Below are 26,896 nucleotides of genomic sequence, written 5' to 3'. Positions count from 1 at the left end.
TACGGTATTCTATTTGGATATTCCAAAATAGGCCTTTTTTTTTTCCTAATTTAGCTTTTTTTTTTCAACTAAGACGAGGGATATGCTGCTATTTTACTGGTTTTAAGGCATTCTTTGGACTTGTATACAGCGCATTCGGAATATGCGTCTTGACTAGGGGTGGGGGGAAAAAATCGATTTTTAGATGCATCGAGATTCTGTCTTGAACGATGCCAGCATATATTATATATATATATATATATATATATATATATATATATATATATATATATTATATTTCTTTTTCAAATTACCGTAACTCCTCGATCATTGACGCTATCGACGTAATTCCAATAGATTCTGAAAGCTGAGAAGCGGAGCTTTCCAGTGATGTACGGTATGACGGTAGTGACATCTTTACCTGTGAAGGAGGGGAAGTAAGTGAGCACAGCAGGAGGAGAGTGACAGCTGATGAGAAGAGTGCAAGTTGGAGTGATTTAGTGGTGCTTTAGTGGAGTTTTGGTGAGTTTTAGTGGAGTTTGGGTGGCGTTTTATTTGTAAATAATATTTAGTGTTGTAAATAAAAGTATTTGTGGTTTTTTGAGAGCTTTTGAGTTTTTTTTATGTCGTGTTTTTGAGTGTTTTTTCCCGTGTTTTCGTCATGTTTTCACCATAGTTTGTAGTTTTGCCATCGTTCGTCTTTTTTGTAGTTCATAGATAGTTATAGTCAGTTATAGTTTTGTAAATACTGGAGGAGAAATGTCGAGGAGGTCGACGAGGGACAGGAGAGTCCCGTTGAGATTTGTGGATGAGGAGGATGGACCGGAGGAGACTGGTGGAGTGTAGTCATCTCAACCACAGTAAGTAATACAGTTTGTATGCACTGGATATGTATTCCCAGCTTTATTACGATAATGTTTTTCAATATCTAGTGTAAATGTTCTTATTGGCTCGTTTTAGAATCCAGAATTGTTTTGAATCGAATCGTGAGGTGCCTAGAGATTCCCACCCCTAGTCTTGACTGTGGTTTTTACTGCAGTTTACAGTTGACTCTGTGTGTCATGGAGATGTTGTATACAAATCAACTCACCAAAAGAAAAGTCCACATTTCTGGTCGTAAGGAAAAACACACCTACTTTTAAACAGTATAAAAGACTTGGAAGCAACTGGGTTTTGGATATGTGCAAATCTCACAACGCCGACCTTTTCAAGAAGGTGACCTAAGGCATAAAAGAGGGAGGCTGTCTTTGTATGACCCAACAAGTTCGCCACTGGTAGGAAACCTTGAAAAAAACATTATTTTGACACAAAGAAGCAAAGTGACAAGCAGCTCCAAACGTTCCACTTTTCCTTATTCTGTAACCTAGTCACTTGCCATGTTTCCATCAGCCTGTTTAGATGCGCATCTAGAAGTATTACATTGGAAAATTATGATGGAAACGCAAAAATTCGAATTAAAATCCCCTGATTTGCACAAACTAAAATACGTTCCCTTTAGCTGGGTTTTGGATGATTCAAAAAAATGTTGATTTGCAAAACGGGGGATGGAAACAGTTATGTTCGAATTAAGTCTGACGTAGCGCACCTCTCTCCATGGTGATTTCCACACTCCGGGTCGGGAAGGCGGTAATGCATTTACAAGCTGGTTGTCAATCGCCAGAAAACGTAGAAGAAGAAGAATGCGAGACTTGTTTTGTTTCCGGTTCTGCGGAAAACTCGCGCAAGTTTGTAGTTTTCACCAAAGTCCATACATTTAACGGAAACACACAGGATTCGTATTTCTTTTAATGCGCATTTCCCAATGATTCAAATCACTTTTGGATGGAAACATAGCTACTGTTTTATCTATTTTTGAATCTCTAAGCAAAACAAAGGTTATTATCATTATGATTATAAATTAAAACTATTTTTACCACTAAAAAAACACTGAAAAAATATAGATAGATTGATATGTGCAGTAAAGGAAGTGCATCAGTACAGCAAGAAAAGGCCTTGATCTGGTAGGTGACACCCTCCGAAACTGAGAAACCAACAATACACATTCTTGACCACAACACACACAAACTGAAAAACATGCTGTCAAAAGCCCATATAGGCAACTCTCATTACACACCCACCCACCCACCCACACACACACACACACACACACACACACACAGTGACAAACACACATACAGGCATGCTCCTACAACACATCACTATCAACCCTGACTGACAACACACACCACACAGCAGCTCTCCTCTACAGACACACACACAAACAGCCCTCCTGCCTTAAAGCTATAGCCAATGTACAAAGTAAAGGCAGGACAGTAAAAGGCGAAAAAGACACACACACACACACACACACACACACACTGGCTTTCTCCTTCCTCCTTCTCAATCCATCTGCTTCATGTTTGCATTTCATGCCTGCCGGCATTTTTTTGAAGTGGCAATACTTTGATGCAGACTGAGGGATACATTATCATTATTTCAATTTCCATGCTGAGGTGTTCTGTGTGTGTGTGTGTGTGTGTGTGTGTGTGTGTGTGAGGAAGAGAGACACAGATAGGAGGACAGAGAAGAGTACCAATATGCTTGGTGGCGATGCTGTCTTCATCCTCCTGTGCTTGCGTGAAAATAAGGCATTGTAGGAAAAAGAGGCAGAAAACAAAGCGAGTTGAGGCAGGGGGTGAGGACGGGAGATAGAGAGGACAGGAATGCAGATGGAAGGAAACCACAGAGAAGGGAAGAAGAAGAAGAGGAGGACAGAGATAGGAGAGCAGAGGAAGAGGCATGAGAGAGATAAAGGCAGCAGCAGCAGAGAGCGTGTTGCATTTTGACATTGCCGTCTAAAGCATAAGCCTCTCCTGCAGCTATATGCTTTGTGCTGGGCTCGTCCATCTCTATCGCTCCTTCTATTTTACACTCTCTCTACCCACGCCCCTCTCTTTTGCTTTCTTCTATTTTAAACTCTCTCCATTCCCTCTCTATGTCTCGCCCGGCCTGTACAATAATTCAAGGTAGGGCCGCTGCCAGCACAACACCTTAAATCTGGCTCAGTGGCGGACTCCACATTTCAGGCGGAGAAACAGAGATATTTAGGCAGTTCCTTTTTCAAGCTTGGAAGAATCATAAGGCTACTTAGCAGAGGGGTTCAGGATTTAAGAAGTCTGTCTTATTGATGACACACTGAGATGCTTTTTAAGAAACTGGCAGTAGCAGCATTTTATTTCAAAGTAGCCTTAGTGTATACTCCAGTGTTTCTTTTTTTTTTTTTTAAATGAAAAATACACCAGATTGTAGTGTAGTTCTACACACAGTATACAGATAAATACACTGATCAGTCTCAACATTAGATCCACTGACAGGTGAAGTGAACAATACTGATCATCCTGTGACAATGCAATGTTCTGCTGGGAAACCATTGGTCTTGGCATTCCTGTGGATACCACTTGACACGCACCACTTTCCCAATCATCGTTGCAGACCAAGTACACTCCCTGATGGTAATGGCACTCCCTGACAGCAGTTGCCCCTGCAGCACGATGATGTGCCATGATACACCACAAAATCTGCTCGGGAATGTGACGAAGAACTCAAGGCATCGACCTGGCCTCCAGATTCCCCAGGTCCTAAACTGATTGAGCATCAGTGGGATGTGGTGATACCCCAGAGGTCCTGTGTCCATTCCTTGACCAATCATAGGCCCCACCATTGATCAGACTTGGCTCTGATCAGTTGAGGTATGGACACAGGACCTTTGGGGGTGTCCTGTGGTGTTTGACACCAGGGTGTTAGCGGTGGATCCTTTGACTCCTGTGAGTTGCAAGGTGGGGTATCATCAAATGTCCCAGAACGGACTGGGATCTGAGGAATTTGGAGGCCACGTCAATGCCTTGTGTTCTTTGTCATGCTCCTCTGGTCATTCCTGAGCAGTTTTTGTGGTGTGGCATGGCAAACTGTTCTGTTGGGGATCAACATTGCCAAGAGAGGGAGCGTACTTGGTGTTTAAGAGTGTTTGGGTGGGTGGTGCGAGTCTTGTGGGATCCACATGAATGCCAGGACCCAAGGTTTCCTAGGAGAACATTGCATTGCAACATGATTATGTCATTTACTTTATTTGTCAGTGGTTTTAATGTTGTGGCTGATCGATGTACATCACCATGACTAACAGGTCTCCTGGAAGCATGAATTTCATGGCAGTCTGTCTGTTGCATTAGGGTATGTACAAAACTGATATTTTCATTTAAGGAAAGCTTATCCAGGGTTCATCCTCAGATGAGTATGCATAGTTTCTGTAAATATGGCATGGTCTACTGCTCATGCTGGAAATCTGGCCCTTATACTGTAGTAGCTTGTCATGATCTAAGGTGTTGGTCAAAAAGAATGTATAACCTGAATGGTGGTGCTAGAGAAAAGATCAGGAAGTCACATGGGTTACACTTTGCTACTTTGATAAGCTGAGGCCCCGTTTATACGACAACGATTTCAACTGAAAACGGTAAACTTTGAAAACGCAACATTTTGAAAACAGGTTCCAGAATGCAACTTTTTGGAAACTGTAGCGTCTCCGTTGTCATGTAAACTTGCAATACGCAGTTCCTCTGAAAATGGAGACTTTCGCACACGCGCATTACGGTTCCAGGCACTAGGCATGCCGACCATCACAACAACAATGCCAAGCTCTGTTTGTGCTGCTCACCCTGTTGATTTGAAGTGAAGTGTAGATCTGCATCCAGACAAAGTTATCTGTGCATGCTTTCCCCAGTGTGTCTTCTTTGTTTTGGTTTGTAATCACTGCGTTTTAGAGGAAGGCGCTTCAGCGCAGGCGCATGGCGTCATGCCATGGTGTTGCTTTGCAAATTTACACTGCCACCCATTGGCCTGGTGTGCATACTACAGTGTTTCCAGTAGATTTTGCAGATCCGTGTGAACAGGGATCGTTTCAATAACGCTGTCATATAAACGCAGAAGTTTTTTAAAACGCAAAGGACAGACTTCTCTGTTTATAGAGAAACCGTTGTCATCTAAACAGGGCCTGAGACAATCCTGTTACCTAGAAAGCATATTCATATTGTACTAGTGAAATTGTCTGGAAAGTTGTAAAATGTTCATACTGATGGGGCATTCTGTCAGAACTCTCTGAGCTCACACCTTAAAAAGCATTTTTTCCCCTACATATAACCCATATACATATTAATTTATACAAGAGCATGTTAGAATAGAGTTTGATTAACCAGACTGAACAACCATTTGAGAAACAGGGACCCTCATAGTTGATCCATATTGGACGACCACAACACCTAAAGAAACACATACCCCGATCTCCATCCCCCTTTTTACCAGCCACAACAGCTGGCATGGGTTTTATCATGTGAGTCTATGTGTAGCAAAAGCAGGCTTGAGGACACCAATTATAGCAGGAACTACCATCCGTCTGTCTGTGGACAGATTTTGTCAACACAATATGTAATATGCAGTCAAGAAACTTTGTGATTAAAATTAAGGTTGAGTTTAAAGATGGGTGTGGTCCAAGCAAGTAGGGGCGTAGGAAGTAGGGAAGGACCAATGGCTTCCTAATTAACAGTGTTTTCACTTGTTACTGTTGCTAAAATTGGTCAAATTTGTTGCGATATCTAACTTAAACACAACTAACTTACTAAATAAACAAATTTCAACCATAAAATTTTGGACCTTGTCCATTTTTCTGTCAGGACCAGCTGCAGACTGACTTAGCAGAGATGGCGGCCATCTTGTCTTTACATTGATTAGTGTATTGTGCTCTTACTGTAACTAGATGGCACAAAAAATTGTCAGTGAATGAGAACAACAGGTCTCACTTACGCAGAATAAGTATAAGGTCAAGTAAACCCAAAACATGATGTCCTCTAGGGATGCACCGAAATGAAAATTTGTGGCCGAAGCTGAAGCCGAATAATATTAAACACCTGGCCGAATACCGAGTACCGAATACCGAATACCGTTGTTTAGTTTTTCATTAGTTTTTGCAGATGAACCCCCTCCAGATTAGTGTTGTCACAGTACCAAAATTGGGACCCACGGTACGATACCAGTGAAAGTATCATGGTTCTGAGTAATATCACGATACCACAGTGAAAATGAGGCAGATGTGCCTTTTGTCATTTATAAAAAGATAAATCACTTTTCTATAATACATCAATGATATTTCAATGGAATAAATTACTTATTGACTTATTCATACTTCAAAAACAGTATCAATGAGTGATGAACATAGGGGGGATCAAAATAAAATAAATAAATGAAATAAAAATCAACCAGCCACCCTCCTCCCCTGACAAGTAAAGAGCAGTCCCTTCATAAGTAATGAACAGTCCCTAAAGTGCAGTGAGGTTTGTGGGCCGTGAACGGCTCGTTTCTCCTCTGACACATCACATACCTGTGTTTGGCTGACTCGGCTGTTCAGGTACTTTTGGGCAGTCATGATACCAAGAAGAGGATATTATTAGAGCTGACTTCTCCGTCGCTGGTAAGCCGATGGCCGCTGCATTTGACAGGAATACATTACTGTCTGTGTCTGTGACCCCCATTCAACACACAACCAATGTTATTCGCCTTTCGTTTCTGCTGGTGGTTGAAAACTGTAGGCTGCTCGCACAGCGTGCTGAATGATTTAAGCCTGTTTTGCTCGCTCAAAACTATTTTTAGTCGCAAATGCGAGTGCCGTGACGGGCGGATCGCCACTCTTCAAGCGAAGAGCCTGGTGTCTGTTCACTCTGAATTTTGTCTGGATTCTGGTTCCGGTCTAGGGAGCGGATGCGGTATTCACCAAATTCACCAAACTAAAAGTGTTCACCATAGTAAAACTTTAAATTCTGGCGCACCATCAATTTGGGGTGATGAGGGGTGTAAGAAAATCGATTAACTTAATGGCTTGGGGCTTTTCTTGTAAATTATATTCTTTAAATTAAAAGTTTCACCGCATTTTTATTAGCTTGGTGCTTTTATTTTTACGGAAAGGCACATCCTGTCCCGGATCCTGTCTCACTCACCCTGGTTCCGTTTCCTTACCAAAACGGTCACTAACGGCCTAGCCTACAGACGGCCTACAGACTAGCCATGGGCTGAGAGGTTGCACTTAAGAATTTACTGAATAGTTAATATGGTACGTTTTAGCTATTAGGTTAAATGTACTGTAATTTGTAATAAGAGGTTTTATAAGATACACAGTGTTTCCACTATCCTACTTAGCATTAATATCTTAGCTCTCGCTAACGAGCTCATCAGTACCAATCATTAAAGCCCACATACATATTTTCTCTCTCTCCATGAAATCAAAGGATACTGGATTTTTTTTTTGTTTTATTTTTTTTACCAACTTTTGCTGGTAAAATAAACCACAATAAACACCAGCAAGGTTGGGTGGTTTGATCCCCAGCTCTGGCTGCTGAAGTGTCCTTGAGCAAGACATTGAACCCAAAGTTGCTTCCAATGTGCAGGCCAGCACCTTGCATGGCAGCTCCGCCTCCATCAGAGAGATTCACATGCTGACCAGACTCTGTCTTTTTACTCCCAATCAACTTCCACCTCATGCCTCCACAAATTTTAGTGTGGTACGCTGATGCCAGAATACTCTTTAAGAGCAGAAGCTGGCAATTTCCAAGAAAATAAAGGGCCCCTTTGCTTCAGTGGGTAGATTTGAACAAAAGGCAGTAGGGATTGGCTTTGCACACCAACAAGCTGCTTAATAATGTGTTGTTGTTTATGTGTGGTCCAAACCCACTGCAGATGTTGCTGAAGGAGTTTGGAGCTGTCTAGACTGAGAAGTCTGAGGTTAAAAGGACAAGAGCTGTAGAGAGTGTAAGCCCAACCACATACACTTTTTATTTTTTAGGTCAAAACACAACATGTTGGTTTATCTTTTAAATTCTTCCTCCTTTCTGCTATACATCAGAAGCTGATTTCAGTGCTGCCATGTTGCCAGCCATCCCTGTACTGGAAGAAAAAAATCAGGAAGTACAACAGTGCCCTATCAGATATACCATTATTGTCCATATTAGAAACTATGCTTTCCATTAGGTTTTTTTTGTTGTAATTATTATTTTGAATCCCAATTCCCACACTTTCATGTTTTTAGTTGCTTAATTCTACTTGTGTTAATGCTAATTTAATTTTAGATACAAATAGTAAAGGAGAGAATCTGAGCAATCTTTTTCATACATTGACATTATTAGTACCTACTGTATGTTCCTGATGAACATACAATATAAGCATACAGCTGCATACAGCTGCAGCAGTGTTTTTTAATTGTCTCCTCATTCATTTTCTCCCTTGCCTTCTTCACATCTTTATAAACAACACCAATTTACAACACTCAGAAATCACAGCTTTAACAAATATTAGTAATATTTAATATTTCAGAAAATAACATCCGCAAACAAAATGTGCCTCTTTCTCTTAATTTCTGTAATTATATAATTCCTACAATGAATACATATAAAATACAGTATTTATGTGTGTAGAATTTACAATATAATCAAATGAATCACATCTTCTGGAATGGAAAGATTTCATTCGGCATTATGCAACTTTTTTTTTTTTACCTTAAAATACCAGCTTCAAAATCATTTTGATGGTTGGTTGACTTTCATTAGGAACAGTGGAACCTCTTTCATTCCGACTCTGCGTCCTAAACACTGGCTCTCACACTTTGTAACTTTGGTGACCGGTAGGTTCTCCTAGGAGAAGTGCCTAACACTTAATGGCAATACTTCACACACCACCAGCTAGTAGGGTTGTCAAAAGTATCGATACTCTGAAAAGTATCGATACTCAAACGCTGTATCCGGATACAATACTAATATACAAAAGTATCGATACTAACAGTGCACGCCACCTCAGCGCCTGTCGGTTGCGTGTGATGGGTCTGACAGACGCGCTGTGTAGGTAGCGTCTGGCAGGCACAGAGCCCTCACTGCAACCCGGCTTGTTGTCGTCGTTGTGCATGCATGCACACATTTCTGTTGCTGTAATATGGCCAGCGTGGCTGCAGGAGGATCAGAGCAGCCAGCTTTGGTCAAAAATGATAAAGGAAAAAGCGCTCTTTGGAAATATTTAGTGAAGTGAACACAGCACGCTGCAGACGGCAGGTACAGCCCCTCCCCTCACTAGCAGCTGAGCAGCTGGTGTCACCAGCATCAAACTAAAATATAACTTCTAACGTTAATGTGGGAGCTAAGCAGACAACTTTATCAGTCCTGCCCATCTGTAACATTAGTAGACAATGTTAGTTTAACAGGACAACACAATTATGTGTGTCTGAAAAGTTATGTTAACTGTAAAGTCACAGACTGAAGCTGAAAAAACGTTTGGTTTCTCCCGTAACCCCTGGTTCTCTGATCACATAGCGAGGTAGACACAGGAGCATCCTGAGCCTAAACTACCAACTCTATTTGATCAGCAACGAAAATATGGTGCCAATTCACCAGAAGCACAGAAAACAAACAGGGCTGTAGATAAATGTATTTATCTACAGCCCTGTATTTATCTACAGGGCTGTAGATAAATACATTTGTATGGACAGATCTTGTTTCTGGTTGTTATTTTTTGGGGGGATTTTTTGTTGTTATCATTGATGTTACGGTTCTGATCTTTATTTAATTTTTTGCTGCTGTATCGTATCGTATTGAATATATTCCTGGGTATCTATATCGAGTTTGAAATTTTAGTATCGTGACAACCCCACCATCTAGCTCTATAAGAAGAAGCTAGCTCAGTATTCTTAGTATGAACATCATGGCAGAGATGAAGAGGACGTTGATGAAGGAAGCCAAGAGGAGAGAAAAGAGAGAATGACCTTGCAAGAGGCTAAACAAGAGTAAATCTCAGACTTAAACTTTGGCGAAATCTTTACAAAATAAAAAGCTGCAAGACAGACACCAAGTTGGCACTCTTGCTGTTGGACTTGTGAGTAACATTAGCATAGCTGTTAGCTATGTCTTGTGTCGTTGCATTTTTCGTAGCATCAAAATTGAAAAAAAAATACCATTTCTTACATAATGTTGCTTGGGGCCATTGTATGACAGCCAGAAGCTGCATTAATCTACATTACATATTTAATTTTCTTGTATGATTCCATGTTACATGCTTATTAGCACAAAATCCACTGTGTCTGTTAAGTGTTTTTGTAAAGTTAAAAAAAATAATACTCTAATAAATGTTTCACAGTAATTTTTGTTTGTAGTTAATTGCCTTTTTGTATAGTAATATAATAGGCCTTGTTGAATTTATTTAATTTTCTCTTACTATGCTTATTGTTATGCACCAATACACCAAAACAAATTCCTTGTATCTGAAAACCTACCTGGCAATAAAGCGGAATCTGATTCTGATTTATTTTCATTTTGTGCTGCACAGGTGCCTTTGTCTTGAACTCACACACACATACACACACTTGGTCATACTTGGTGGACTTCCTGCCACAGCATCAGTGGAGACCGGCTGCAGCACCACAAGATGACTTGTGAAGAAAAAGAGGGACACCCATAGGTGCTGCTGAGGTACTGCAAATGCTTCTTCATCAGCATGAACATGCAGTTGGTGACCAAATCAGACAAAACATGACAAAGAACATAAGTTTTACAATAATGACGTCCCTCTTTTTTTTTATTTAGAGTATACTTTAAAGCTACCACTTTAACACATTGTGGAACATTTGATGTGGTTATGAGCACATTCAGACTCTGCAGCATGATGAGTGACTGCAGTGGGTTTTGAATAATTATAGAACCATGCATTCTTAACTTTGGACATGTTTTATCTTGTGTAAATGTGTTAATATTATTCATACAGCAACTATTATACTATATAGCAAAGGTATCACACAAACTGGCAAACTTCCACTCAATTATACTTTGCATAGCTATGGTATGCATTTCTCTTGGTCACTGGCTCAAATAGATTCATACACACACCCACAGACACACATACACTGCTTTGACAGAGTGACAGGTTGGCATTGAGGGAGTAGGATAGTCCTTTTTGTGTTTGTTTGCCTCTCTATATCAAACCATGTCAAATGTGCCCTTACAGTAGTGACAAAGGACCTGTCTGTCCATATGTTTCAGCATGATAGCATACAATGCTGTGCAGTAGGCTGCTGTTTCTTGTTCTCCCTCTCTTTTTCTCGCTCTCTCTCTCTCTCTCACATACACACACACACACACACACACACACACATACACATACAGACACAGACACAGACACGGGCAGACACACAGCTCGAAGGTAAACTCTTTGTCCAGTATTGCAAGCCAAAATGCTCCCCTATTATAACACAAGCCTGACTCGCCTGATTCCCCACTACATTATAAGTGTTAATTAATCCCAGCCAAACACAATGCATTCACAAATGGGTTCTATGAGTAATGCGGTCTGACAAGTACAAGTAGATGCAGGATGAAATTCTGCTTTTTGGTCTTCATTTCCATGGCTTGTGGGGGAGAATTAAACAGCAACAATGCTGCTTTTGTGTTAATAATGTTCAACTTGCTTTGTCGGAAGTAGAGGTTATACTGTAGTCTTTGTTTGAATGCTATACACTAAATATTGTCACATCTATCAACAGTGTTTGGTATACAATATATATACGTTTTCTCATTACCTGTTTGCGGTAGTTACAGAGTCATGGAAATTACGCGCAAGCCAAGTTATAAATCAGCAAGTCATTAGTTTGAAATTCAAATCTATTTTCACACCATGTTGTGCTCATTTAAGACCACTGTTGTGCAACAGCTCTAATACTCCGTAATAAAATGCAAACAAGCATGGTAATGTTTCTTTCAGCTTTCATTTGATATGAGGATAGATAAACTGTATGATCAATTGTATAATTAAAGTAAATATTCAAGGGAAAATTGTTTTTTTTCCCCCCTTGTTATGATTTTAACAGCACGGATGCTAATTGCTGATTGATCTAATGGTCTTACATGGATGCCTTCAAAGTGTTCCTTGTGCTACTTGTTAGCTTGTAATCTACAGTTGTAGCACAATGATAAGGTAATGAGAGGCGGTTCATTTTAATACAAGTGACTATTAGTTTAATGAGGACTTTGTCATTAGCAAGTCATATTGTAACACTGTATACATACTGCACCACATGGTTCAAAATCTAAGGGGTAGGGTCAGATCACTTCTACCAACTCTTTGGATCTTTGGTTCTTTATTTGTGCATATGATAAAATAATATATGTACAGTAGTAATGTAAGAAAATGCACAGGTGGGATGAAAAAACAAACAGAGGCCTTGTTAAAGGACCCCACCTAACATTGAAATTAAAGACAGCTGTATATGCTTACCAGCAATTTACAGACATAAATATTTTTAAAATATCTTCAGAATACAATGTATTTCCAAAGAGTATTACATACTTGTATACATTTATTCAGGTACTGTAGTGTCAGTCTGTCAGGTACTGTACTGTCACACTATGTCATCGGATTTTCTGGCATACATTTGAGTTTTTCTCATGAATTTAGAAGTTTAATCATGTAATACTGAAAAATTATTTTTGTAAAATGTCAGCTTCATTTTTATAATATTGCTACTTATTTCAAAGTTACAACTTTATTCTCACACTATTACGATTTATTCTCTTTAAGTTATTATTTACCATAAATTACGACTTAATTTTAGTAATATTACGCCCTTTTATTCAAAGTTCTGACTTTATTCTTGTAATATTATGACTTTTCCTTAAAATACAATGATTTCATTTACATTAAATTATGACTTTATTCTCATAATATTACAACTTTTTCTCTTGAAATAATATGACTTTATTTACATTAAGTAACTTTATTCTCGTAATATTATGACTTGATTCTCAAAATCTTTTTTTTTTCATGTGGGCCCTAATACTCTATAATTTCAACATCAACAACAATTAATATCAAACAAAAAAAAAATCGATAAAATAATAAAAATGATACTTCATCGATCCAGTAGATGAAGTGTTTATTAGGTTTATTTCGACTTCAGTTTTAGGTGGAGCAAAATCTTCAACATCGACAATATGGATTTATATCTGTCTGCTTGTTTTCTTGCTTTAACTTATATAGCCTAAAGTGTTCTCATAATGGAGAGAACCTTTGTCCAGAGGAGACCCAACTTTAATGAAATAGTTTGAAGTAAAAAAACAAACAAACAAAAAAAATTATTAGGATTGGGATGAATGTGCACAGTAAGTTGGGATAATCACAAACTTACATTATTGCCTACATTGCCAAGTAGCTAGCTTTAATATAACATGATAAATATCTAGACGCAGTCAGTATGGCGCAGTGTTATTATGGCTTTATGAGCCACTAACTGACTTGTGCTGCTGCCCTGGGTAAAGCCCTGGGTAAATATAGATATGATACTTTTTTCTTCTTTTTTTAAGGTCCACTATAGGCTTTTTAATTACTCTGTAATGTCCCATCTCACAATACTTTTAAAATGTGCACTTATGGGAGGGGAAGCAAGTTAGCAAGTTAGAAATCAACTGCGCCATTGACCATGCTCATACTCGGCCACACACTCTTCACTTTCATCCTCAATTTGGAGACCTCCTAACTATTCCTCACAATTTAATCAGTTTTGAAACCTAAAGTGTGTAAGTAAATGTTTGGCTCTTTTGTTATTGTTCTTCTACCATACTGTTTTTAGATATAGCCACACACAAAAAAGACCCATATTGATGGAAAGCTGATTCTCTCGTAGATGCTAGTTTTAGCTGTCTGAGTTTTTGTTGGTAGGTAGCACAGGACTTCAGCGAGCAGTTAATCTCCCTGGGATGGACCTTGTTACAAATCAACAGAAAGTAGACAAAAACAAGACAAAGGCTTTTCCTAAGTGGATAAGACCCATACTGAGCGCAAAAAAATATCTACATTTCAGCCCCTAAGCATATTATAATAGTAGTTCAACTTTTGACTTTTTCAAACTCTCAGGTTGTTGTTATTGACTTTTTCTTCTTTGCAAAAACAAAAATTTAATAGGCTACAGAAACCTATAAAGTAAATCCTCATACAGTGGTTTATATTATATCCTACAAATTAATGCCCCACAAAGGATGTTACATCCTTAACATAAAGTTATGTTATTATACGTAAACAGAGGATAGGTATAGGCAAGTTACTGTGGTTAGATTTAGGGGAAAAAACATGGTGAAACACCTTATGAATGACTCGAAGTTCACTCAAAATTTGTACAATAATGAATACCGGTCTCCAGGGTAAAGTTACGAGGGAAAGTTCTGTGGTTGTCTGTCTCTATGTGTCAGCCCTGTGATAGTCTGGTGACCTGTCTCAGATGACTTATCTCAGAGTCATCTGAGATAAGCTCCAGCCCCCCACGACCCCCAACAGGTATACCATAATGTGTTCAAATTTAGACTGCAATTATTATTATTATTATTATTATTATTATTATTATTATTATTGTTGTTGTTGTTGTTATTATTATCATTATTATTATAATTGTTGTTGTTGTTGTTGTCGTTGTTGTTTTCCAAACCATGGTGTCCCAATCGACCCTACCCATTGTCCCAACTATCCAAGGAAGGTGGAATTTCAAGAAAATGCACTCCTTTTAACAAAGTTGTGTCTTTGACCTTTGGGTTTGGGTCAAACTTGAGCACAGATTTTTAGCAAACATCTGTATCTGTTCAGGGATCAAATTATCATTACTGGTCAAGTACTCGGTGAGTAATGGAAGGTTATTTGGTGTTGATAGCCCCCCCTTCCCCCTACAGGTTCAATGTACTCTCAAAGAACAATTCATAGGATATACTACAAATTTGCGCCACACGAATGATGTAACATCTTTAATATACAGTTACGTAATTAATGTAAAGGTACAGAGATTAGATTTAGGTAATAAAAGTAACTGTGCTTAGGTTCAGGGGGAAAAAACATGGTGAGGAGGTACTTTAAAAAAAGTTCACACAAATCCAAACACTCCAGAGGAAGGTCCCAGGCAAAATTCCATTTTTTTGTGACCCATCCACCACCCTAACCTGACCTTACAAGCGTTCGGGACTGCTTCCTTGTTGTGGGATATGACCAAATTTGGGTGCACTGCTTTTCAGAAGAAAACATGAAAAATTTGTGAGAACCACCTGACAGATTAAAGGGCCAGTGTGTAAAATGGGTTGAAAACAGTGACATCAGTGGTCAAATTCTAGATTGCAGGGCTCACTCGCTCACCCCTCCCATCAGGTAAATGATGGTGGCCTCGTAGGGACAAAAAGCCTTGTGCACAAGTTTTTCAGGAGTAGGTCTATCTAGCGATGAGGTGGATGTTTATTTAGAAATCTAAGCCATTACAATATTGTAATGAATCCCTCACGAGCAGGAGACCAGAGGAGCGTTCAGGAAAAAGGCCCGTTTATTTGAGCACTCCAGAAACTCCGTTAACACTCCAGGGGGTAAAAGACTCCGTCCCAAACTCTGACTCTTCTAGCGTAACAGACATACTTCATAACTTTACACACATACTCGTTTACCATGCCGAGTGGGGACCCCCCTCCCCTCTCCACTCCACCAATCTCCAGCCCTCACACCAACTGACAGCGTGGCCGGCAAACAGAGCTCAGCTGTTTATTTAGCCTAGCCATATCTCCGGACTATAGTAACTGCAATGGACGACTTTGAACGCAATTTTGAAGAGTTTCTTGTAGCGGACACAGACCCCAGAGCCATACCTGTTTGAGCCGGAGCATACAGATGAGGAACTCCATGTCTTTGATGCTGAGCGGGCGAGAAAAGAGGCTGAATGCACAGAATGGGATTCGGTGCTACTGCTACCATTGTTGGTGAGATATATCATCAGGAGGAAAAGCGTCTTCTTTTCCTCACAGATGACGGTTCGGGTTCATTCTCTCCTGTTGCGTGGTAAGTGTGGTCCATTCGCAAACTTTATAACTAAAAAAACTTCACTACTCTCTATCGACGAACTACTAATGCTCTCTGCTGTTTCCTCCTCCTTCTTCCTTCCTTCCGCTGTCTTCGTTGGTTCATTTATACGCGCGAAACGCATTCTCTGGCTTGCTGGATTGTCCGCTCGGTCTGCCTTACATACATGTATATGTATATATATATATGTATATACATATATATATATATATATAAAAGCATAATTATAAGGCTACGAAAACCAAACAAATTTTATTTTATAGCGATCATACACTTGTATAAACATATTAATGGGTAGAATATTCAGATTCAGATTCAGATTGACAATAAACCATGCCAAATATTACACATTGGCCCTTTAAAAAAGACTAAACATGTGCCCTGTACAGGCACGTTAAATGATACTATCTGTTATCTGTTGAATAAATTTACCCTAAAAGCCAAAATCTGACAAATCCTAAGGTTAGTCTCCAGAAAGCCTCAGCTCGTAAGACACTCTAAGGTCTGTACTGAAACTTTTTGTCATTTTGTTTTGCATGGAAGCCTTTTAACCCCTGCCACTCTGAGTGAAGAAAGGAAGTGTTGTCAAGGCTTGAAGGATGTGGAAGTTTATTGAGATGGAAAATGGCTGCTGGTTAGTGTCCTGGGCTAAGTACATGATATAAAAGCCAATCCCAGTGTCTTAATGGCCTTCATTCTTCTCTGAGGGGGTGGAGGTAATTATAAAGTTCATTACTGTAATGAGATAGGCAGCGTTTGAGAGAGAGCCATCAGTAACTGGGCTGAGACACAGCGATACAACTGTTGATCAAGTCACTGGAACAGGACTTGAATGAGGTAAGGACAAGTTCTGATGATGTCATTTGTTCCTAAAATTAGTTTCCTTCTTACATGATGAGTGAACTTTTAATCTGACAACTGGCTTTGTTTGAATGCTTGTTTGTTTGTTTGTTAAGATTTCTATGCATGATTTTGACACTCACTGTAATCCTGGGACTCTTTGCACACCTTGACACGTTGTTTTTAGGACAGATTCTTTAAGTATTGTTGCAAATGTTAGATGTCACAGTTTCCTGCCACAAAAACACAGCTGTCAGTGTGGTTCAAGCAGTACAGATTTGTTATATACAGTAACATCATTTGCTCGTTTGTAAAGTGAAAAGGCAGAAGCCCTCACTAATTACAAAATAAATAATATGTTTATGGTGAAAATCACATGCCAGCTGGCCAAATATGTCTAGTTTGGCATGTGTTATCTTCTTTGTTTTATATGCCAAGATGGAGGAGGTGCCGTTGTGTAATTGTTTTTAATGAGAATGAAGCTTTGTGCCTACAGTTTTGCATTGCGACGCACCTCGCGTTTCTGTGCTTTAGGTGTCTGGTGTTTTTGCTGGAGCACTCTGAACTCCTCAAGTTGAAAACATTTTAACTCAAAGTGGAAAAGCTAAACGGCCCAACGCTAGACAGCAGGTTGTCAAAGTGCCTCCAAGTCATCCTTAAATATGCCTGGAAACAGCCATCATCAAGGACCAGCTCCTGGACCAGCTGGTGGTACTCCCTGTGACCCACCGTCTCTTTTAGGTTCTCATGTTTTCACAGAGTTTCTCTGTGCCCAAAAACTTTGCTATGCATGAAACATATTTGCTGAAAGCCTCTCACCCTTAACCAGAGCTACAGCAAGTACCTGTCCATAACTAAAATAATTAAAGAAACAGTAGATTGATTACAAGGGAAGGTTTGAATAAGGAGGCAATTCTGTGGTTTCCTGGCAACAATTAAAAAGTGCAACAAGCATTTTTTTTTTCTTCACTTGTGGCATTCACTTTTTTTTTTAAAAAGGCAGAGTGGCGTGCCTCACATTTTGCAACCTGCAAAATACTTTCTGTGTGATCGGGGACTAATGGATGTAGCTACCATGATGTCACCCATTGGTTTGTGGAGCCTAGAGTTTGCTCTCTTGGCCTCTTCTCTTAACCTTATTTATCTTGGAGAAATGATCCCCCTGAATGGCCAAAAGTGAATAGCTTGATATTTACAACTATTTGACTGAATCACTGGTTAAAATCATCATTTAGCCTAACAAAGCTCCAAACCAGGCCTTTCATAGCTTAGTTAGCTTTAATCTCTACTGTTTGTCTGGCCAAAATTAGCAAAATGCTTGCTGCACACAGGCATACTGAGGGTGCGTTTTGAATCACATACTTTTTCTGTTTACTTTTAGTAGGTACTGCAGCTGCCCTTAAAAAGTATGTATTGTTGCATGCAGCATGCACATGATGAGTACTGTATTCAGAAAGAACTGCCAAGTTAATAGTTTACTGCCAGTGTTAGCAGGTATTAATCTTAACTCGGGTGATTTGTGCGTCCATGGAACCCGTAAGTAGTCTGTCTTTTGCATACCAAGAAGTGTAATTAGCCTGAGCATTTACAGTTTGAAGTTGTGTCTATTAGCCCATTTCTGTTGGGTGTGGGAAGGTTATATGATATATATGATATATATGAAGGTTATATGATAATATGAGTAGAAGGGGGGATTATGCCTAATATGGTTGCACAGTTCATAGAGTGCCCTTTCTGTTCAATACTGATGTTAAATGTATGCTGCATATAAGTTGTGCAGTGCACTGTGCAGTGAGATAATAGGTAAACAGACAGCAACAAGAGTTGAAGATGTAAGTGCTAGGTTTATTATAGGGATGTCGTCAAACACCTGTCATCTGTCATGTCAGTTGGTGTGACGTATCATCTGTTGCACAGAGGATTGTGGGTCAGAATAGCCAGAAAAGCATGCTGGTTTGCATACTGCAAGATCGAACAAGATGTAGTAGTAGGACATCCGGGTATATCTGGCATACTGCATTTCACATACTATGTATTGGGACATGGCACACTAAAGAGTATGGTAGTATGGTAGTATGGGTGTTGGACAGCAAGTGTCAGCATCCCCCAGTTTCCCCATATCTTCCCGCTGATGCCTCACGTGTCATTGCTTAAAAAATCCATAATTCGCTGTTTGCTAACAGATGTAAATAACAAGGGGGCACCTTTATGCAATACATAGTCAATGGAGAGCAGTGAATTGTTTCCCCTTTAGTGGGGGCGGGACTTAAATGCGCTCTGTCACTATAGGCCACTACGAAACCCCTTTTTAATGCTGCCTTTTCCATTTTTACACAGAACCAAGCAACGGCGGCATTATGCTGCTTCAGTGTGTGATTTTACATAGCGTGCCAGCATCATGGAAGCAAGACGCGCATGACATGTAACACAGCAGTGCCGGCCTCTAGTGAGACATGTAACACATTAATATAACTAGAGCACTCGGAGAGCGCAGACCTCCGCCAAGCAGCTCGGATTTCCTGCCATTTTATTGTTTAATCCACTTCGCTTCAACCGATCACCACCAAAATGATATCATCTGTTCCTTGTCCCATTATTAACCTTTACTGAAAATTTCATCAAAATCCTTTCAGAACTTTTCAAACAGACCAACGCCCACGAAAACATAACCTCCTTGGCGGAGGTAATAAAGTTAATAGCTTAGCAACTAAGTGTTTGCAATACAGCTGTTACATTATCAAAAACACATACATTATGGAGTCTTTTAACAACCTTCTACTGATCCACTGCTGAAAGCTACTGAGTCAGTAACAATGGTGATTCTTTATGTTCAGTTCCTTTTGAAGGTTCAGGGTTAATGACCTGTTCTTACACATGCTGAACACCTCAAAAACATCACAAGACACCACAGCAAAGCAAAGGTCGTGTAGATACCTGCAAACTAGGCACTTTCCAAAGTCATTCATTGTTTTGAATTCAAAATAGGTCATCCACATGATTCATGTAGATCTGAGGAGGGTTTTTTTAGGTCTTTTTTTTTTGGTCAATTGGCTTATCAGATCCAAGATATCTGTTTTGTCATTTTTCCACAGGCTACCACAGATCAGATCCCACAGGGTGGGGAAGAAAGAATGACTCCTCTGTGAATGTATCTATCAAAACTGGAGGTAAGGGTTTATTTTTGAAGCAAACATTAACATGCATTGTTACACTTGTCATGTTTAGAGGCTACAGTGTGGCTCTTCATTTGCTTAGGCTAAAGTCAATTACATGAGAATTATTCACAAGCTACCCAGCAGTATGTAAATATATAGATTTTTAATTCAAATTAGTTCTACATTTACCAACTATGGCAGTAAAGCAATGAACACATTAATGCATCAATTACAATAATCCAATTATATAATATACTGTTTAAAATTATACAATGAAGGTTATTTGCTTATGAAAACAAGTTTACTTCTCCCATTGTGTTCAAAATGCTCCAAAAGGCTTTGTTTGCATATTAAAATCACTCAAAATTTTCTTTCTTAGCATTGCCAGCCAATGGCATGGGAGCATCAGACAAAACAGTTGAGACAACGCACCAAAATTGTATGTATTGACACACTTTATAACGTGTTTAATATACCTTTGCTGTTGTTTTCCATTATGAATGAAACGAACTGCGTGTGCTCATTCTCAACTGTTGAGGTAACCCAGCTGGTAAAAAATGAGGAGATATTGAGGAATCAAGACACACCTGCATGCAGACGATTGCGATGATCATGTAAACATTAAGTAAATATCCTGGATTCTCATGTTCCATGTAAATGCCATATCCTGAATATGACCAAAACCAGGATATTAGTATGCATTGTTTGCCTGTTGTCCACTAAGTTAAAGTAACACATCCAAACATGTAAACTTCACTATCATACAACTTGTCTGACTTCCCCTCTGGCATTTAACACTTCAGTAGCTTTAGGACAACTTCCTGTTGGTAAACTCTTAAACTTCCGACTTTTACGAATTCACTGGGAACACTCAAATGCATCATTACTCTTCAAAGTCATTACATGGAATGAACTCTATTCAGCTATTAACTAAACCACATTTACTTGCAGGACTAATGAATAAAACCATTCTTATCTTGATAAATTAAAACCGAAGTGTGAAAATGGAAAAATGTAGCATCTTTAAGACTAACAGCTAGCTCGAGATCATTTCAGTTACAGGTCCATTGTTGTGCTTTGAGACAGTTAACAAAGACATTTAGTCACTCAGCTATGCAAGCACTCAAACACTCACAGTAATGCTAGAAGCTAAACATCACATTCCACTGGTGTCCTATCAAATCCTCACTGTATTATTACATTTTTACTCTTTTAATAGCCATAAATGTCCTCTTTTATAAACTATCTGCTAACTGTGTGAACTGTGTCAAAAGCTTCGCGCAAAGTTTTACTTAGAAATGAAAGAGAAAAAAGGACCACAGCAGTAAGAAGACAGACTCAAGTGGCTCCCTTTCTCTGCACAAAAAGCACATAAAGCTTAAATAATGGTTCATTTTGACTGTGACTCAGCCAGTATAAAATATGCCTGATTTCCGCTGTGAATTATATCGGCTTCTGGCTGCTGATTTATCGAATAGGAGGGCTACATTTGTAATAAAGCAGAAGGAATTATTGCTCTGTGTTAATATTGGAGATTTGATTGAAACGGATACAGGGGCCGTTGTAAATTGGACAGTAAATCACTGTGTTCCAGCCACACTCGCTGTTCTGAGAGGCTTGCACTGATATTGACAGATTTTTTTTTTTCTTTTGCCTTGATTGGCATTACAGAAACCTTATTTTCATGAGCATTCCTATGATTTTGAACCAGTTTACAAAATTGTGACTTGTCACAATTGTGTCTGTGTGTGTATTTGGGCATGGGTTGGTAGGCATGTATCATGTCAAAAGAGCCAATGGCCACTGATGATACAGTTACTGTAGGAGAAGCTCTGCTGTGAGCTGAAGAGCTAAAATGTTGCCCACAAATCACAGCACCTTAAAACTGGTGCTTGAAAAAGGGTTAAGGGCAGTGCCATATCCACCACTGAGGACACTGAGGTAAATGTCCTCAGCAATACACACATGGTGTTCTTTTTTTTTCTTTTTAAAGCAATAGAGGGAAAGTTGAGGATATACACTAATTAGCTTTCTAATAGAGAGTTAGCTGAGAAAATTGTGGCAAAGTCGTCAGAATAAAATGTTGCCATTGTACCTTTCTGAAGCCATGAATGTACATTTGTACATTTTAAGTGTAGCATATCAGTGTTTCTAAAGAGAGTTCAAATTACATGTTTGTGAGCTAACTTTGTCGTGGAAAGGTGGAGGGTATGGTGGATGGTGTGAAACCTAGGTAAGATGGCTGCCAAGACCAACAAACAAAACCAATTTTTTTTTTTTTTTTAAATTATGTGACATGAAGGCATTTCCAGCAGCTGCTGTGGCGACGAAAGTGGGAATTTTAAGCCCAAACATGACCTTTTCCAAATCAAGTGTTTTTGTGCCTAAACACACACTCAGAGAAACTATTTAATCTATTTTGTCAGGTCATAAACCTGACAAAATAGATTAAATAGTTTCTAAAATCATTCATTATTGATTTGTTATTTGAATGCCAATTTTTATACAAGTGATATTCATACTGGTTTAAATAAACAAGAGTTTTGAAAGAAATGAAAGGCCTGTCCCATATAGAGGCCCGTCCCAAATATAAGCCTGTTGAGTTTAGTGATTTAAGCAAATGATAGCCCAAGTAAGTAAATGCAGTTTTACAGTAACAGTAATTGAAAACAATTATATTTATTTTGTAATTTAATTATGTAACTCTGTTACATGTAATTAGTTACTCCCCAACACCACATTTAAGTAACTGAATAAAATAAAACCACAATGAATGGACTATGAGAATTACGTTACTATAAAACTTACCTTATATACTTTACTAACATAAATGTGATTACTCTCAATAAATTCTGTGTATTTCAAATATGTTGATGTTCATCAAGTAAATTCAACACTGCCACAACATTTATGGTAACTACATTAATCATGTACAGTAATTGTTTATGGGTTAATGTTCAATACCTGATTACTTTAAACTACACTATCCATTCCAGGTTATAGCTAAATTTAGCAGCACTATTGTTGGAAAACTATTTTGTCAATTATTTTTAAGTAACAAATTTTAGTGACCATTATATCTTTGGGCTTTTTACAAAGTTGTCTCGCAGTATAGCAGTTAGTTGCACAAGCCACACTATTCCTTCTCCTGCAGGACAGCTCTGAGGACAGTGTCATGTTTTAAACAAACTACTGCAATACACATACATTGGGTTCACGGTACATGTGTAATGCAATATGTAATTATATGTGCATGCTCTCCCAGCAGTCTTTGTGACTGTAGAAAAAGCATCAGCTTCTACAGTATGCTTGTTTAGAACTGATTACATTTTCTATTTCCAAACATTCCACTGCACTGTGTATTTGCTTATATGTATGCACCCTGCCAGTATTGCAAATGCAAATGCATATTTACTGTGTCAATAAACCCATTACAATAGATTTTAATTGCCTGACGGAGATGGAAGGGAAGGAGGGGAGAGGAGAGAGGACTTGCCACTGTGGCATGGAGACCATTAATTGCCCATGAATCTGACTGTGTCCTCCCTTTACTCGACTCGCCTGACACTGGCCAATCAATACTCAGTGTTGGCTGATTATAGCAGGAACACCCCTCGTTTTACAGAGGTCTGTGCCTCATCCTGATCAATAGTGTCAGTGAGGGACAGCTGTCTGTGTGTCTGGCTATGTAAGAGAACTCAAGGGGATTATAATAAGTCCTTATGATCAAGAACAATAGACTGACTTCCAATAAATATCCAGTCATAAACATTCATAAACCCATTTTAATTTCTCTCTATAATGTTTTATGAGTGATGCTGTAATGTATCAGTAAGTATTATGTGTTCAGATGTGGTCATAAGGCATTATGGGTGCAGGATGTTGCAGTCATTGGAGACATTTTAGGTTTAATCAGGAATGTGTTAGCTGTCAATATGGGTTGAAACATTAAAAATAAAACCCAGACAGACAACACTTTTCCACACCTCTAGCCTCCCTTAATATGACCCAAGATTACTCACTTCCTGCCTTCAGCAATTTAAGCACTTTGGGCAAGAAAAACCTGCACCTCAAGGAAGTACACTTCTTTTAGTTTTAAATTTCACTAAAAGAGCTGTAGTCCAATTTCCTCCCATTCTAAAATTAAGTATATTTTGTGAATTTTAATGTTCTTTGGGCTCAAGTCAACAACAAACACAACTGAAAAGGAAAAAGAAAGTTAGATGGACGACCTGTGGGAGGTCGTCAAAAGGAGTCAATATCAATTTACTAAAACATAAAATAAGGAGAATTAAGAAACATCTGAGGGTTGTAATAGCAAGCATGTCAAGTTAACAAAACACATTGCAGTTAAACATTGTTGCAAAAGCAGGCTTTTTTTAATGCACTGTTCATACGTTTTCCCACAAAAAGTAATTCATATATATCCCACATAATGATGAGCCAGTAATTAGTGCAGAAATCACGTTTTTTGTAGGGCATGCAATCACATGACAGTTGCATTAATGGGAGTAAAGAAAGAACCCGTCCTGAGCAGTCTGAGAGAAGGGTTGGGATGGTGGATGGATCACAAAAACGCAGGGCTTTCACCAGGAGACCAGAGTTTGGAACCATGTGAACTTTGAGTCATTTAAAAGAATGTCCATCACCATGTTTCTTTTCCTAAACCTAACCACAGTAACTTTATGTTAATTACATAACTTTATGTTAAGGATGTAAAGTCATTCGTGGGCTGCTAATTTGTAGGACGTCATACAATCTGTTGTGTGTGCATTTTCTCCGAATATCATAAAAAAATGTTCTACATTGTGCAAAAGAGAGGTAACTGAAAGACACTGAACTAAACACACACTCAGAGAAACTATTTAATAGAAGTTGTCTCGCAGTATAGCAGTTAGAAAGGTAACTGAAAGACACTTCAGTGTGTCCTCTTGGTACATAACTCTGCTTCCTTAACAGCCATTAGGAAGCAGCAGACTAACCACTTAATTCTCACATCTCACATATCAACAATTACATATCCTGTGACTGGGCTGTATAGCTTTCACACCACAATGGGAGGATGGATCATTGACTTCTTGACAGGCAGACCCTAGGTGGTGAGAGTGGGCGGAAACACCTCTCTCTTCCACTGTCAATATGGGTTGAAACATTAAAAATAACTGTATTCCTTCTACAAGTACAAATCTGCAGGCACTTACGGCGCTAGCTAGTGGCACCACTTATTCAGTGATTACCGCTGCCGCTGATAACACTGTCCCATCACTGGGACGATATTAAAGTTATAGTTGGTAATCCTGTTCAGAAACATTTCTTGTTATATTGGGTGAAATGGTCCTTCCACCCTGAGAGTAGTCAATACATAATGTGTTCAGAAAAAGGAACGAAAAAAATCAGACCTCAGTGGCAGCTGCAGGCCTCTGACCAATCCCTGCCATTCGGTGCGAGTGGAAAGAACCAATCAGATGCCTTCATGTCTCGTCCTGGCCGAGCCCCCCTCCGTCCCTCCTTCCCTCCTCCCTGCGTGCACTCATCACGTGTCACTGTTGCCGGAAATATTCAGCACACTCCTCAGCAGAAATACCGAGTTAGCAGGAGTTTGCTGCACAATGGCAGAGAAAATGCAGCCAAAAGTACCACTTCCAGCGTTACTTGTAACGGCTCACCCCACTAAACAGGCTGAGAAAGGAAAGTCAGAGGCAGAAAAAGCTGCGACGAAAAAGGCTTTGGATAAAGCAAGAGGACAAACCATAGTCAACATCAGTGCAGCTTTTGAACGGTGGAGACAACTAAGGGAGCTGAAGGGCCTGAAAAGTGATGCAGAGGTTGCTGTCTTTCTGTTGGACAGGTAATTATGCACTGTTCATACGTTTTCCCACAAAAAGTAATTCATCTGCCCTGCTGACTGCAGGATGCACATTCAAGCTTGTGTGGGGCCGTGGCTTTGGACGGAGCACTGACGGGAGGGGGAGGAGGGGGCGGAGCTTAGAGGAGGTGCCGCTTTCAAATCTTGCTAGCTCTCCAATAATTTCTTACTCACTGGGCAACCTGGGGGTAGATCAGACAGTAGGCACAATGTTTCCATAGCAACGCTGTTGGGTCAGGAGGGCATTACTCGCGGCAATTGCCAAATGAGCTATGCTCCTACCGAGCTCCCACCAGACCCATATGATTCGCAGTGCAGTAAACCAAGAAAAGTAACATTAACCTATAAACCGACATATGCAACCATTCAAAAATATTCTTAGCAGATAACAAATTAACGTTTAATTGCTTCGGTTAACATCCCTTACCTGCAGGAAGTAGAGGACCTGCTGGTTTCAGGTCAGGTGTCAGCAACCTACTGCTGAACATCAGCACAACTAAAGGCTCACTTATGCTCAATGTTAGATACAGAGATTAACGGAGCTTTCTGTCCTTACTCTGCGTTCACTTTCTCCATCTATGTGCACATTTTCTGAAAGATTACAGATACAGACAATATGGAGCAGTACCATCGGAGATCATGGTGGCAGTGTAGCGTTTTTCAAGGAATGAAACTAATCTGCAATATATAATGACATATATAGTAATAGCGAAATCAGTAAAAACACTTCTCTGTCCACATGACAGGAGGTATACAATGGCCGCATAGACCTCCACCGTCTACAACGCTGCTTCAGTTTAAAGGTGCAATATTACAACCTTCTCCACCTCATTTGTTGTTGTGGGAAACTTTGACTCCGCCCTCTAGTGCCATCTATTGGATTGTATCACATTTGTGTTTTATTTATTCATAACTTTGCTACAAGAAGGCTATTATAGGCTAATATATGTTTGTCACCAGTGTCATGTTTATGTATGACATATGTTCAGGTTTGCCACACTTTTTTTTCTCTTTATACAGACTGTACCTCCAGGCTCAGTTTGTGACAAGAACAGCCTCTTTTGTCAACTTAAGAAGGCACCAGAAGGCAGGATGACTGCAAGACAGGCAGCAGGAGGGTGAGGCTGAAGAAGAC

At 39.4% G+C, this 26,896-nt stretch overlaps 1 long non-coding RNA gene across 1 annotated transcript; it reads left to right on the top strand.

Annotated features, from left to right (window-relative positions):
- Nucleotides 1-740: 740 nt before the first annotated feature.
- On the top strand, nt 741-26,896 carry LOC125889492 (uncharacterized). Its single transcript, XR_007449458.1, has 4 exons — nt 741-839; nt 10,360-10,502; nt 19,833-19,907; nt 26,782-26,896. It is a non-coding gene; the product is annotated as an uncharacterized LOC125889492 (long non-coding RNA).

Source organism: Epinephelus fuscoguttatus, linkage group LG5 (assembly GCF_011397635.1).
Source record: "Epinephelus fuscoguttatus linkage group LG5, E.fuscoguttatus.final_Chr_v1".
Classification (NCBI taxonomy): Eukaryota; Metazoa; Chordata; class Actinopteri; order Perciformes; family Serranidae; genus Epinephelus; species Epinephelus fuscoguttatus.
The sequence above is the reverse complement of the archived record's forward strand: the minus strand, read 5'-3'. Positions and strand labels throughout refer to the sequence as shown.